We start from the raw sequence: 13896 nt of genomic DNA, 5'->3' as shown, positions 1-13896 counted from the left end.
CTGTGACTATAGACTTGTAGTTCAGGCCACTGAAGATTAGAGACGGGACACGGGCACTCCCTTGACTTGCATCCTCTGGTCTGCTTTAACACAAACCAGGAGGAAAAGAAAGCTAGGCATCAGAAGCAATGGGTGGCAGGCCTATTAATGGCTGTTCTGTACAGTGATCTGCCCTCAAGGAGACCCAACAGGCCAGTCCACTGCAGTGGCTTTCAATGTGGTAAGCCTGGGCTTCAGCAGAAGTCAGCTTGTGAAGAGCCCTGGCAGCTCTGCCAAGAGTTGGATCACTGGAAATGGACCTGCCCTGGAGTCGAAGGATGCCCAGGTCAGAGCCACAGATCTTATTGGCTCTAAGCTGAAAAGCCCTTCACTCAGCCCAACTTCCAAAGTGACCACTGCAGCTGAGGGGATGGTCAAGTAGGGTCAGCAACATTGCAGGCAGAACTGTAAATTTCTTGTTAGAGATGCCACCTGCCTTGACCTGGCCAGCTCTCCTCCCAGGCCAGCCAAGTAATGAAAGTCACATTATACTTTTTTACACTTCCCCTCTTAGGGGTAGCTACTAATTGGAGGTTACTGAGTGTTAATCCTGACCTAACTGTATTGTAGATGTATCCATTAGGAAAACTGAATGTTGCTTCTCATGTTTTGAAAAATTACATAAATAACATCAATAATAGCTTGATTTTTGACCTTAAGTTTACAATGTTGAGGTTTATCCATGCTGACATTGCCTGTGCTAAAACTCTAATTCATTCATTTCAATTACTATTTGGAGTTTCATAGTATAGATATCCTGTAATTTATTCACTTGCTTGATTATTTCCAGTTAGGTCATTTCCATGTTCAACAACAACAAAAGATGCCATGAGCACTTTGTATGTATCTCCTTGTGCACCTGTGCAAGGAATTCCCTAAAGCACATCCTAGGGATAGAATTTCTAAGATGGAGTGGAGAAACATCTTCAACTTCATTTAGTATTGAGAAATTGCTCTTCAAAATGAGTGTATAGAGTAACACCCCAAGAAGAGAGACCTACTTCCCTTCTCCCCAAATTCTTGTAAACTAGTTAAAGCTTAGAAATTTCTCCCAACCTGATAGGCATGCCATGCTAACCCACTGTTGTTTTGATTTGCATTGACATATTCATATCTTTTGGCCCATTTAGATTTTTTTGCCTTGGAATTTTATGCTCCTGTCTGTATCATTCAGGGTCCCAGAAGTACAGATGGTACCCTCAAACTAGAGTAGCTTGAGGCAGTGTGTTTGTGTGTGTCTGAGGGGTCTTTGCAAGGTTGAGGGTAAGTTGCTCTTTTTATGCTTAAAGAATTTCTTTTCTCCTTTAATTTCCTATGAAGATTTTCTATTTTGTTTGTTGAAATGTCAGCAGTCAGTTCTGGAGGAAGGACTGCGATTTTAACAGTCTCCTCTCTTTTTTCCTTTCATTTTCTTCAGGCAGTATGATTGTGCACATGGTTCCACGGCAGCAGACATGTTTGCTGTAAATTTTCTCCTATAAGGGTGCCACCAGTTAAGTCCCCAGGAGTGATCCCTAGTCCTGCTATATTCTTTGACAAAACAGGCTGTTGATTTTTTGAGGAGAGCAACTTAAGTACTCCATCTGATAGAGTCCTTCTATAGATTTGAGACTAGACTCATATATCTTCCTCCTTCCATTCTCCCATAATTCCTTCACTCAAGTTCTAGCTCTATCATTTTATTGCTTTATACCCTTTGCCAATTTATGTAACTCCTAAAAGCTAATAGCTTCCTTATCTATGAGAGAGTAAGAATAATATCTATGAGAGTAAGAATAATAATACTCAACATTCTTATGTGCACGTATGTGTATGTACTTACACATACATGTTCATAATCAAAGACAGAACATAATGAAAACTTCCACACAGGACACCCAACCAGTATTAACTCTATGGTGTTATGATTATGTGCATATTATGTGTTTGTAGTAGATACTAGGGACCCTGAGATAATTAATCATGGTGACTGCCTGACATAGAGGATTTGTAGACCAAGGAGTACACCGATGTGTTCTAGTTGCCATTACAAGAGTCTGCACAAGGGAGAGCATGGGCTGAAAGAAGAAATTGGAGGGAGTTTATGGAAATTCTCTAGGAGGACATGGCTCTGATCCAAATGCTAATGCAAAGGTATCTTCCAGATAGATGTGGAGATGCGAGTGTATCCCAAGAAGGGAGCCCTGAAATAGCCCAGCATGCATAAAAGCAGGCAGCTTTGTACATAGTAGAATGAGTGGGCAAATGTGAGACAATAAACGGGCAGCAAATAGGCTTTGAAATTCTATTCTATGAAAAAATACACTTTGAATAAAGTCCTGTAGATGTGAAAACCTATTGAAGTTTTCAGAGCAGAAGAGTTCCAGGATGTGATTTACATTTTAGAAGACATGCCTCTGGCATCCTGTGGCAGGTTGGAAGGGTTTGCATGGTATTTGAGAATGTGAGCTTGGTTGGCTGACAAGATGGGCTGGAAACTCTGTTCTTGCCCTTATTAATTATGTGACCTTGGGAAATTTCTTCAACCTCTTTAAAATATGCCTCTCTGTAAAGTGAAGCTAATTATGTGCTTATTTCATAGGATTGTTGGAGGATTCAGTGTGACAAATCACACTAAGCCAAGCATATAACAAGTAGCCATAGGTAGTAGAAACCTGAGGAAGTCTTTGATACCATCCAACTCTACCCCAGAACAGAACTTACTCGTTTCACTTGATCCAGTACTCTGGGTCTGAGCTGAGACTAAATTACCTTGGCTGGGTGGCTAAATTAATTCTGGTAAGGAGGAGAGGGAAGAAAACACAAAGGAAAATAGAAATAAATTGCAGAATCAATTGAAAAAGGGTTTATGATCATTTTATGCAACGGAACAGAGGGTGCCTGAAAAAGATTTCAGCATACTTAAAATGCTAAGATGCCAACTGGACGTAATGCTGAGTGGAAGGACATTAAGGGAATGAGTACAGTTAATCTGACCTCTCTCTGGGAACCGTTGTTGAATGAGTCAATCATGGACATTGGGTAATTTATTTTTATGACTTGCATTCAAGGGAAATGTTCAGTGTGGGGCTAATTGTTCCATTTTGGATGTCTAAATATAATACCAGCACACGGCATTCCTACCTACCCCAGCTGGGTCTTTTGCAGAGTGAAAGTCCTGGAACAAAGTGGAGATGTAAGAAAGGAAATAGTTTCGATGAAGAGACACCCATTGCTGGATTTCCTTCTCTAGCACTTGGTATTCATCCCATTCCAACAAACACGAACATGTCTCAGGGTTTCCTGACAATTCATGGACATTTCCACCACAAATAGAAGATCTCAGCTGGCTCAGATGGTGTTGGAAGTCCTTCCAAAGAATGAGATTTTAAAATAGTAGTCAAATTGATTCTGACAGTTCTAGGTGAGAAATTGCTTTTCCTGGCCAGAGTAATACAGAACTAACTGTAGGGTCCACCTCCTTCCAGGATGGGAACTTTGGGATGACCTCAGGATCCTGCTAGTATTTGTGTGTATTTGCTTGGTAAGGGGGCACCTCTTTGAGGTTGGCCCCAGGACTGGATGATTTGCTAACTGGTTTGGCCATATGCTTCTGATGGGATGTGTTTCTTTGGGGGCATTGTGGAAAAACTATTTTTTCACAGTTAAGTAAATGAAGAAAAAGAAAGCATTATGTGAGTATGATTGCACAGAGGGCAAAAAAAGGGAGGAAACCTAAAAAGGTGCACAACTAGCTGTTAATCTTGGGCAAGCAGGGGATTCCAATTCAATCCCATCAAGGTGGCATGTACCAATGCCATCTCACTAGTCCAGGTAATCAGTTTCATTTCACAGTTGATCACTCTGATAGGTCTAAGAGTCAAAGGGATCACATAAACAAGACTAGTGTCTGCTAATACTAACTGATAGAATAAAAAAGGGAGAGAACGATCCAACATGGCAAGCGGGATACACAGCAGACTCATAGAATGGCAGACGTCCTAAACAACACTCTGGCCTCAGAATCAGCCCTTAAGGCATTCAGAGCTGGCTGAAGAGCCCATGAGAGTATTTTAGGCATGGAAAGCCAAGCTACTCTGAAAAAAAAAAAAAAAACCTAAATGAAAGATCTCTGCGAGTGAGATCCCAGTGGAAAGAATGGGACTTCAAAGAAGGAGGTACCTTTCTCGGAAGGGAGGAGAGAACTTACACTTTAACTATGACCTTGCCTAGATAAGATCAAAGTTGGCGAACTCAAAAGGCTTCCATAGCCTTGGCAACTCATGACAAGAGCCTAGGGTGATTACTGACGCCATAAACAAGAGTGTCAAATTGTTAAGTCAACAACAGGAGTCACTGTGCACTTACTCCTCACATAGGATCTCTGTCCTTAATGTGTTATACAATGTGAACTAATGCTATAACTAGTACTCAAACAGTACTTTACACTTTGAGTTTCTGTGTGAGTGCAAACTGTTGAAATCTTTCCTTAGTATATACTAAATTGATCTTCTGTATATAAAGATAACTGAAAATGAATCTTGATGTGAATGGGATGGGAGAGGGAGTGGGAGATGGGAGGGTTGTGGGTTGGAGGGAAGTTGTGGGGAGAAAAAGCCACTGTAATCCATAAGCTGTACTTTCGAAATTTATATTTATTAAATAAAAGTTAAAAAAAAATCTTGGGCAAGTCTCTGTGCCTTTTTAGCTTAGCTAATCAGGCCAAGAAAGGGGTTGAATTAGGAGACCTCTCACCCCCCTTCTAGATTCAAGCACTACAACTTTCTACTATGTGTCTTCTGCTTATAAATGCTTAAAATTAAATAAAATAATCTTCCCACAAAGGAAGCAAGGAAGGAAGAACCAAGACCAAGAACTCTACAGAAAAATGCCACATTTCAACTTGTAGGTGATGAATGGGAGAAAGGAAGCAAATATGTCTTCTAAGGTAAATACAGAGAATGATTCTTGCAAGACGGGAAGTTGGGGGCCAAACTTCACCTGCAGGTTACATCTGGGTCCTATTAGGTGTCTGAAGTTCTCCTGGGACACAGCCATGCATGTTCATTACATTGTGTCTATGGCAATAGGTGAATTGCACACACACCGGATGACACTCAAAGACAAAGAGATTTACTCTCTGGCCCGCTACAGAAGTTTGCTATCCTCTACCACAGGGAGCTGAAGTGACTTGTCTTAGTGTTTATGTAACTGTGTTCTCTATGTTAAAGTGCCTGTTTTGGAAGTGTTTGGAAGCTTCCTTCTGCCCAGCAGGGATGCCTACCTTAACCCTCCTTTTTAGTGGGTAAAGCCACTAGATCTCTATTCTGATTTATTCTGCATTCTCAATGGCTTTGGCATTTTAAATGATTCTCCCCAGCAAACACCTCTTTTCTGGAATAGTATCAGTGGTGGGTGTTTTACGTTAGAGACGCCCAGCTGTGTGTTGCTGGAGTGCAGAGGAGCAGACTTTGCAAGGGGGTGGCCAGGAATAATGGCAGGTGTAGTGTCAGTGGCTACTGCTTTGGTGCAGGCTGTTATCATTTCCTGCATTAGAGGGCACTTTTAAACACAGAGCCCAGTCCATGTCTTCTCTGCCTAACACTGTTGGAAATTTCAACGAAGCCCATGGGCAGAATAAAACTCACCCCTGTAATCAGGGCAGGATGAAAACGCATAGTTCCTCTCCTCAACCTCTTTCCAACCTTGATTTCCACTTTCTCTGCATCCCTTCATGCACCCTCTCACTGATGCTAAGTCCCACGAGGGCAGGATCTGGGTGCAGTCTATGTTTTTGCCTACTCCCCTGTTTCTGTAGAATGAACATGGTGAAGATGCTGCCTGATAGACAAGGATAGGTCCATGTCTGTGCCTTGATCCCTGCGTGACCAGGCCTGGCACTGTGCTACAGAATGTGCCTTCAAACACATTTGTAGGGTAAATGAATGAATAAGTGAATGCCATTTTGTAATAAGACATAAAGTCTTAATTAAAAAGGCATTGAAACAAATTTGTCTTTCTCTAGAGGATAGTGCCATATAGATAACAGAAAACAGATTCTAAGGAACTTGAGCTCCAGGCTCACATCTGCACCATGTGACACTGAGAAAACTGCCTACCCTTTCCAGGTCCAAGTTTCTGCACATTAAAAAAAAAAAAAAAAACAAGGAAACTCGTTTCCAGGAACCTTATGTTCCTTTGCACATTAAAATTCTTACTGGTTTCTCGTTCTCTAAGTCTTATTTTAATGCCTTGTGCCAATTAGCTATAGTAGTAGATGCCTCAAATAGTACAATGAATGTGAAGTTTATCCTCTTTAGGAAAGTGTTTATGGAAGTGTTCCCTGAGAAAGTGTTTATGGGAGATACTGTGGTTCTTAATTAAGTAGAATTTTACATCTATTACCAGAAAAATATTAGAAAAATACATTAGCTTAGGGGAGATTGTTGAGAAAAAGAGCAAAAATAAGAGTGAATGTGAAAACAATGAGATAACACATCAATTTTCCCAGGAAGCTGTCGTCCCATACATGCTTGTGACCTTACTCTCCCACATGTAAACTCAGAGTTCAGACAGTGGCAGCTGTGTTTAAACTTCTATGCTTTAAGGTTTTGGAAAAGACACACACACACACTCTCTCTCTCTCTCCCTCTTTCTCCCACCTCCCCCATTTATTTTTTTTCAGGATGACCCCACATGGTCCTGAGTATTCTTCTCTTCGTTCCCACATTTCAAGTTCATTTAATACATGTCCCATCTAATGAGGGTTCAAAGATTGAAAAGGCAAATGCATTGAAATGCCCTTAACCTAGTAGAAAGAGCTGTCAGCTGGCTGGGAAGCTCCTCCTGATTCGGCACAACTCAGAGACTCCCAGAAGCAGAGCCAGAGATCCATTTCATCTGCCTTTCTGTCTCTGTGTTTCTGCTCAGGTCACCAGGGTCTTCCCTCAAGGGACTGTGGTGAAGAGTCATTCCACTCCCATGCATGTGAATTTCCGGCAAGATCAAGGCTCTGAAGAAGAAAGAGGCTCAATTCGCAGGCAGTCCCATAAATTCAGATGCCATATTGCCTTTGCACTGAGTGTGCTCTGGGAAGACTTTTCACAATTCTAATTTTTGTCAGAGAATTATCAGTAGTATTTCCTGTCTGGAATAAAGAGCTAGATCCCAAGAGATGCTCCATCTCTCATTAGTGAAGGCAATCAATCCATCAATGGAGATTTTAAAAGATTGTTAATTAATAGAATTTATTTTTAGAGCAATTTTAGGTTTACAGAAAAATTGAGCAGAAAGTACAGAGCGGGCCCATACATTCCCTCCTCTGCCTCCAGTTTTCCCTACTATTGTGTTTTGTTAATACGGCTGTGTGTTATGGTTGATCATTGAATATTTATACAATATTATTAATGAAAACCCATGGCTTACATCAGGATTCATTCCTTGTGTGGTGCAGTTCTACAGGTTTTGGCAAACTATGTAATGTTGTGTAGCCACCACTCTAATGTTGCACAGGAAAGTATCAATGCCCTAAAATTTGCCGATACTCCACCTCTTCATTCCTCCCTCTTCAGCTCTGGCAAGCACAGATTATTTCGCTATCTCTATAGATTCACCTGTTTCAGAATGTCACATAGTTGGAGTTATGCCGTACAGAGCCTTTTCTTTTCATTAAACTTTTATTTAATGAATATAAATTTCCAAAGTACAGCTTATGGATTACAGTGGCTTCCCCCTCCCAAAACTTCCCTCCCACCCACAACCCTCCCCTTTCCTGTTCCCTCTCCCCTTCCAATCACATCAAGATTCATTTTCAATTCTCTTTATATACAGAAGATCAGTTTAGTATATATTAGGTAACGATTTCAACAGTTTGCCCCCATATAGCAACACAAAGTGAAAAAAAAATACTGTTGGAGTACTAGCTATAGCATTAAATAACAGTGTACAGCACATTAAAGACAGAGATCCTACATAATATTTTTTTTTAAAAAATTAATTAATTTTCTATGCCATTTCCAATTTAACACCAGGGTTGTTTTTTTTTTTTCATTTCCAATTATCTTTATATACAGAAGATCGATTCAGTATATAATTAGTAAAGATCTCATCAGTTTGTACCCACGCAGATACACAAAGTGTAAAAATACTGTTTCAGTACTAGTTATAGCATCACTGCACATTAGACAACACATTAAGGACAGATCCCACATGGGATGTAAGTACACAGTGACTCCTGCTGCTGACTTAACAATTTGACACTCCTGTTCATAGCGTCAGTAATCTCCCTAGGCTCTAGTCATGAGTTGCCAGGGCTATGGAAGCCTTTAGAGTTCGCTGACTTTGATCTTATTCCGAGAGGGTCATAATCAAAGTGGAAGTTCTCTCCTCCCTTCAGAGAAAGGTACCTCCTTCTTTGATGGCCCCGTTCTTTCCACTGGGATCTCACTCACAGAGATCTTTCATTTAGGTCTTCTTCTTCTTCTTCTTCTTCTTTTTTTCTTTTCCATGGTATCTTGGCTTTCCATGCCTACAATACTCTCATAGGCTCTTCAGCCAGATCCGAATGCCTTAAGGGCTGATTCTGAGGCCAGAGTGTTGTTTAGGACGTCTGCCATTCTATGAGTCTGCTGTGTATCCCACTTCCCATGTTGGATCCTTCTCTCCCTTTTTGATTCTATCAGTTAGTATTAGCAGACACTTGTCTTGTTTGTGTGATCCCTTTGACTCTTAGACCTATCAGAGTGATCAATTGTGAACTGAAATTGATCACTTTGACTAGTGAGATGGCATTGGTACATGCCACCTTGATGGGATTGTATTAGAATCCCCTGGCACATTTCTAACTCCACCATTTGGGGCAAGTCCCAAATTGTACATCTCCTCCCTCTCTTTTTCCACTCTTAAATTTAATAGGGATCACTTTTCAGTTAAAATGTAAACACCTTCCGTTCATTCCCGGGCTGGCGAGATTCTGTGGCTCGGCTCCCGCGGTTGGGTTTCCACGTGGTGGGCTCCCTGTAGGTCCTCTGTGTCACATCCACTAGATCCGGAAGCTTTTCCTCTGCAGTTTTTTTCTTGAGTCTTTCCTGAGGCTACAGTAATTCCACTTTTATGAAACTTTATTTTCCCAAACTACGGCGTACGTCCTCACTATCCACCATCTTGGCTCCGCCCCCACAGAGCCTTTTCTAACTGGCCTTTTCACTTAGTAGTATGCATTTAAGTTTCCTCCAGGTTTTCCATGGCTTGATACCCCATTTCATTGTACACCAGAATAATGTTCCATTGCATGAAGCCATTACAGCCTGTTTATCCATATCTATTGAAAAGATATCTGGGGTTGAAGCTGTGGCTCACTTGGCTAATCCTCTGCCTGAGGTGCTGGCATCCCATATGAGCACCGGGTTCTAGTCTTGTCTTCTCCTCTTCCAGTCCAGCTCTCTGCTGTGGCCTGGGAGGGCAGGAGGATGGTTCGAATGCTTGGGTGCCTGCACCCGTGTGGGAGACCAGGAGGAAGCACCTGGCTCCTGGCTTCGGATCGGCATTCTGGCCGTAGCGGCCATTTGGAGGGTGAACCAACGGAAGGAAGACCTTTCTCTCTGTCTCTCTCTCTCGCTGTCTAACTCTAAAAGATATCTTAGTTTCAAGTTTTGGCAATTTTGAATAAGGCTGCTATAAATGTCATATGCTGGTATTTGCATGAACGTAAGTCTTCAACTCATTTGAGTAAATACCAAGGAATAGTTTGGATTGGATGGTAAGAACATGTTTAGCTTTATAAGATTATACCAAGCTATCTTACAATGTGATTAAACCTAATTTCCCTATCAGGAATGAATGAAAGTTCCTGTTGCTCCGCAGCAGGAATCCATAGCCTCACCAGTTCTTGTTGTTGTCACTGTTTTGGAATTGGCCATTCTAATAGCTGTGTTGTGGTATCTTATTATTTTTCATTTGTAATTTCCTAATGATGTATGGTGTTGAGTATATTTTCATATGCTCACTGGTCCTCTACATATCTTTTTGGTGATTTTAAAATTGCGTTTTCTCATTCTGCCCTATTTTTAAATTGGGTATTTGTTTTGTTGCCATTGAGTTTTAAGAGTTGTTTAATTTGGAGCAGTAGGTTTTAATGAGTTCCTTCCACTTTGATAAGAGTCATGGGGGCAACAGAATGTACTAAGTGTATTCTTACTTTCACTCGACTCCTCATCTATTTGAGAATCTGGACCCAAAGTCAACATATGTGAAACAGAGTAGCACAAAACCACAGGTGACTGGCCACCACAAATGCATTCATTTTGGTTTGGAGATACAGTATGAAACCCACCTGAGACCTATTTTACAGAATGTCACAGGTCTCATCGACAGAAGAATGTTACAGGTCTCTCAAATTTGCATGTTCCATAGTCTTCCAGATACCCCCCCCCCCCCCACATAAATTATAACTCAAAGGCTAGAGTTTCCCATTATGGGGGGATTTCACTTCTAGGTCATTTTCCAAAATCTGTTTTGTAATGAAAGTTTTAGTCTTTTAGACAAAATTTTTTTATACTTAATATTCTGTATTAAGTCAGCCATGAGTACATAAAGCTTTTCAATCGGTGAGTTTTAAAATTTGTTCTCGTTCTGATTTTTTCTTTAGAAGGATGACTGTTGAGGAGAGAAAGCGAGGCTAGGAAATATCCACCTTGCAGACCATGGCAGGTATGAGTTGGAAATGTCCACTGGATTGACGTCAGTGCTATTAGGACTGAGAAAACTCAGAGGTCCCTGGAAACTTTCTCCACTTCTGCCACAAGAAAGCCTCGAGGAGAGCTTAATGGAAACTAAATGGCAGCACTCTTCATCAACCTGTACTTGGTAACAATGACCCATTCCTTGCATTTGCTTAGCACTTCATCCATGAAGCATTACCTCATTTATCTCAAAGCAACCAATAATAGTAATAATCATGAGTTTTGTTTTACAAATTGGAAAGCAGTTCCAAAAAGGCCAAGAGGTTTGCTTAAGAACTCATTACTGATTTTAACTTGGCCTAGGGCATTTGCCCCCTAGCCCTGCACTCTAGTGGAATTTTCTCTACTTTATGATCTCAGTGTGTTGAGGATCACTCCTCCTAAGTGATGCTATCTCACTAAAGGAAGTCTAGAACATCAAGTCATATTCAGAGTGCACTTCCTAACCATCTCTACTAAACCAGTATATTAATTAATTTTGTATATCATACTCATTATATTGAATTTATGGTTTTTTTTAATGAACAACTTTTCAAATTTTATACAATCAGTTAAACACATAGGAAATATTCATTATATTTGTTTAGTGAAAATGAAGTAATAACATAGAATGACAAGAGTGAGTGTAATGTTTCTATATATACATGCCCTATATGCAAAAAGTAATGTGGGAGGATTATAAACTAAAACGCTAACACAGATTATGTGTGGGTGATGAGATTATGGATAATTTTAAATGATATTTACATTTTTTGCTTTATTTTACAACTTTATATCATAACATATGTTAGTTTTGTGATTATGATAAAGAAAGGGATAATAAATGCCATTAAATGTTATTATAAGGGCAAGCATTTGGCCTATAGTTAAGATACTACTTGGGATACTTACATCCTATATAAGACTACCTGGGTTTAATTCCCAGCTCTGTCTCCCAATTCCAACTTTCACTCTTAGAAGCAGCAAGCAATGGCTCAAGTGCTTGGATCCCTGTCACCTATGTGCGAGAACTAAATTGACTTCCCAACTCCCAGTTTTGGCCTGATCTGTCGCTAGCCATACTGAGTCTTGGGGGGAGTGAATTAATGGAGGGAATGCTGTCTATCTTTCTCTGCCTCTTGAGTAAATTAAAAAATTAAAATTTTTTAAAAGCTCAATATTTCTATAGTCCTCATCGCTCTAACATTCTCCAAGCTTCTTGGGCCACGTGTTGATTGGAAGCCCGTATTCCCATCATTGTCCCTGTACAGGGAGAGGCTGTCATGAGTGTGCAAGACGAGGCAGCTGTGACAGTAGCAGAGAGACACATCAGTCATATCCCCGTCAGCCCGCGTCCCACAACTGCCAGGGCCACACTACAGTGGCAATGTGCTATGTGGAGATTTCACCCAGTGCCCAAGAAGCAAAACTATCAGATGGTGAGCTTAGGTCAGATCTGAAAGACAACCAGGGGACAAAATTCATTTTTAAGATCCAGGGGCCAGCACCATGGCACAGTAGGTTAATCCTCTGCCTGCGGTGCCAGCATCCCACATGGGTGCCGGTTCTAGTCCTGGTTGCTCCTCATCCAATCCAGCTCTCTGCCATGGCCTGGGACGGCAGTGGAAGATGGCCCAAGTCCTTAGGCTCCTGCACCCACTTGGGAGACCTGGAAGAAGCTGCTGGCTCCTGGCTTTGGATGGGCGCAGCTCCGGCTGTTGCAGCCATTTGGGAAGTGAACCAATGGAAGGAAGACCTCTCTCTCTGTCTCTCCTCTCACTGTCTGTAACTCTACCTCTCAAATAAATAAATAAATAAAATCTTTAAAAAAACATAAGACCCAGAGGCCAAGAATAGACACACATCTATAGGATTAGCACCTGGCAGCTCTGGAGGACAACAGGAACAAAAAGCAGGGGCAAGGCTTTGAATGGAGTAAGATGAGTGGCAGTTATTATGGGCAGGCCTGAGATGTTAACAATGCCTCCAGCAGGGCTGGCTTGCTTTCTCTCTGGCTCAGACGAGGTAGTACGGGTTATACAAACCCTGTATGTCGTGAGAACAGTTGTTACATACACGTATATACATGATTAAAAATCCAATTGCAATGAAAGTTTTTGCTGGAGGAGGCCTACGTCTAGGTAGTATGATCTGAAGGAGAGATGAAGCCATAGCATTTGGGGATTGATTGGTTTTTGTTAGAATTTTGGCTTTCCAGTATTTTTTAACTGATTCTGGATATTCCTGGTTCCAACTCTGCTCAGTCTCTTTCTGACACAAGGCAAAATAAACTTTCCACTTAGGTTTATGTTTTCTGATGCATTCTCTCACTGCCTAGGGAAGTTATTGCAAGTTCACCTGGTTGGGTGTTAATGTCACACATAGCTGGAAGATAGGTTCAGAATTGGAAGAATCTCTGAATGTCTTTGGTTTGAGCTTCCAATTAGAATGAAATGAAGGAGTCTCTTGACCCTAGAGGCTGCTCAAGAGGAAAAAAATGACATTCTCATCGACTTGGCGTTCCAGTCACCTTGAAGAGAAGCCATGCCCAGCACACCTCAACATGAGGACTGCTGTTTGGCTTCTCTGGCCAAAATCCAGGACTGGATCTACTCAATAGAACTTTTATTGAAGGAACTCCAAGCCATTGCTCAAAGGTATGTGAGTAAGAATAGAAAGGAATGGGTACAGTCAATTCTTGGTCATTAAGAACTGATTTTGCACAGTATGGATTGGTGGCATCTCAATTTTTCTTCCTCATCCCCAGTAACTGACTTTCAAATGCAGATCTCTATAATCTCTGCAATGTTCTACAATTTCCAAAATGTTCCTAGTTCCCCCTTTGAAGGCTTCATGGAGAAAAAACAACAACAACAACAACAACAAAACAAACAAACAAACAAACAAACAAAAAAACCTTTTCCTGGGGCTTCAAGGCTGAATCCATTCTTTTAAGATAGAATTCAAATATCACTTCCTCAAGGAAGTTTTTCTATCCTGTGAACAGAAAATTTAATTGCAATTGCTTAAAGTCTTATCTGGATGTGACCTAGGTCCCAAATACCCATTTTCTGATGCAGTGACGCCTTATATCATGATTATCTGTTTGCACATATGTATTGTCTCTACGGGAGTATTAGGTTTTGAGAGCAAATGGATT

Source organism: Lepus europaeus, chromosome 15, assembly GCF_033115175.1.
Source record: "Lepus europaeus isolate LE1 chromosome 15, mLepTim1.pri, whole genome shotgun sequence".
Lineage (NCBI taxonomy): Eukaryota > Metazoa > Chordata > Mammalia > Lagomorpha > Leporidae > Lepus > Lepus europaeus.
Note: the sequence above shows the minus strand (reverse complement) of the source record.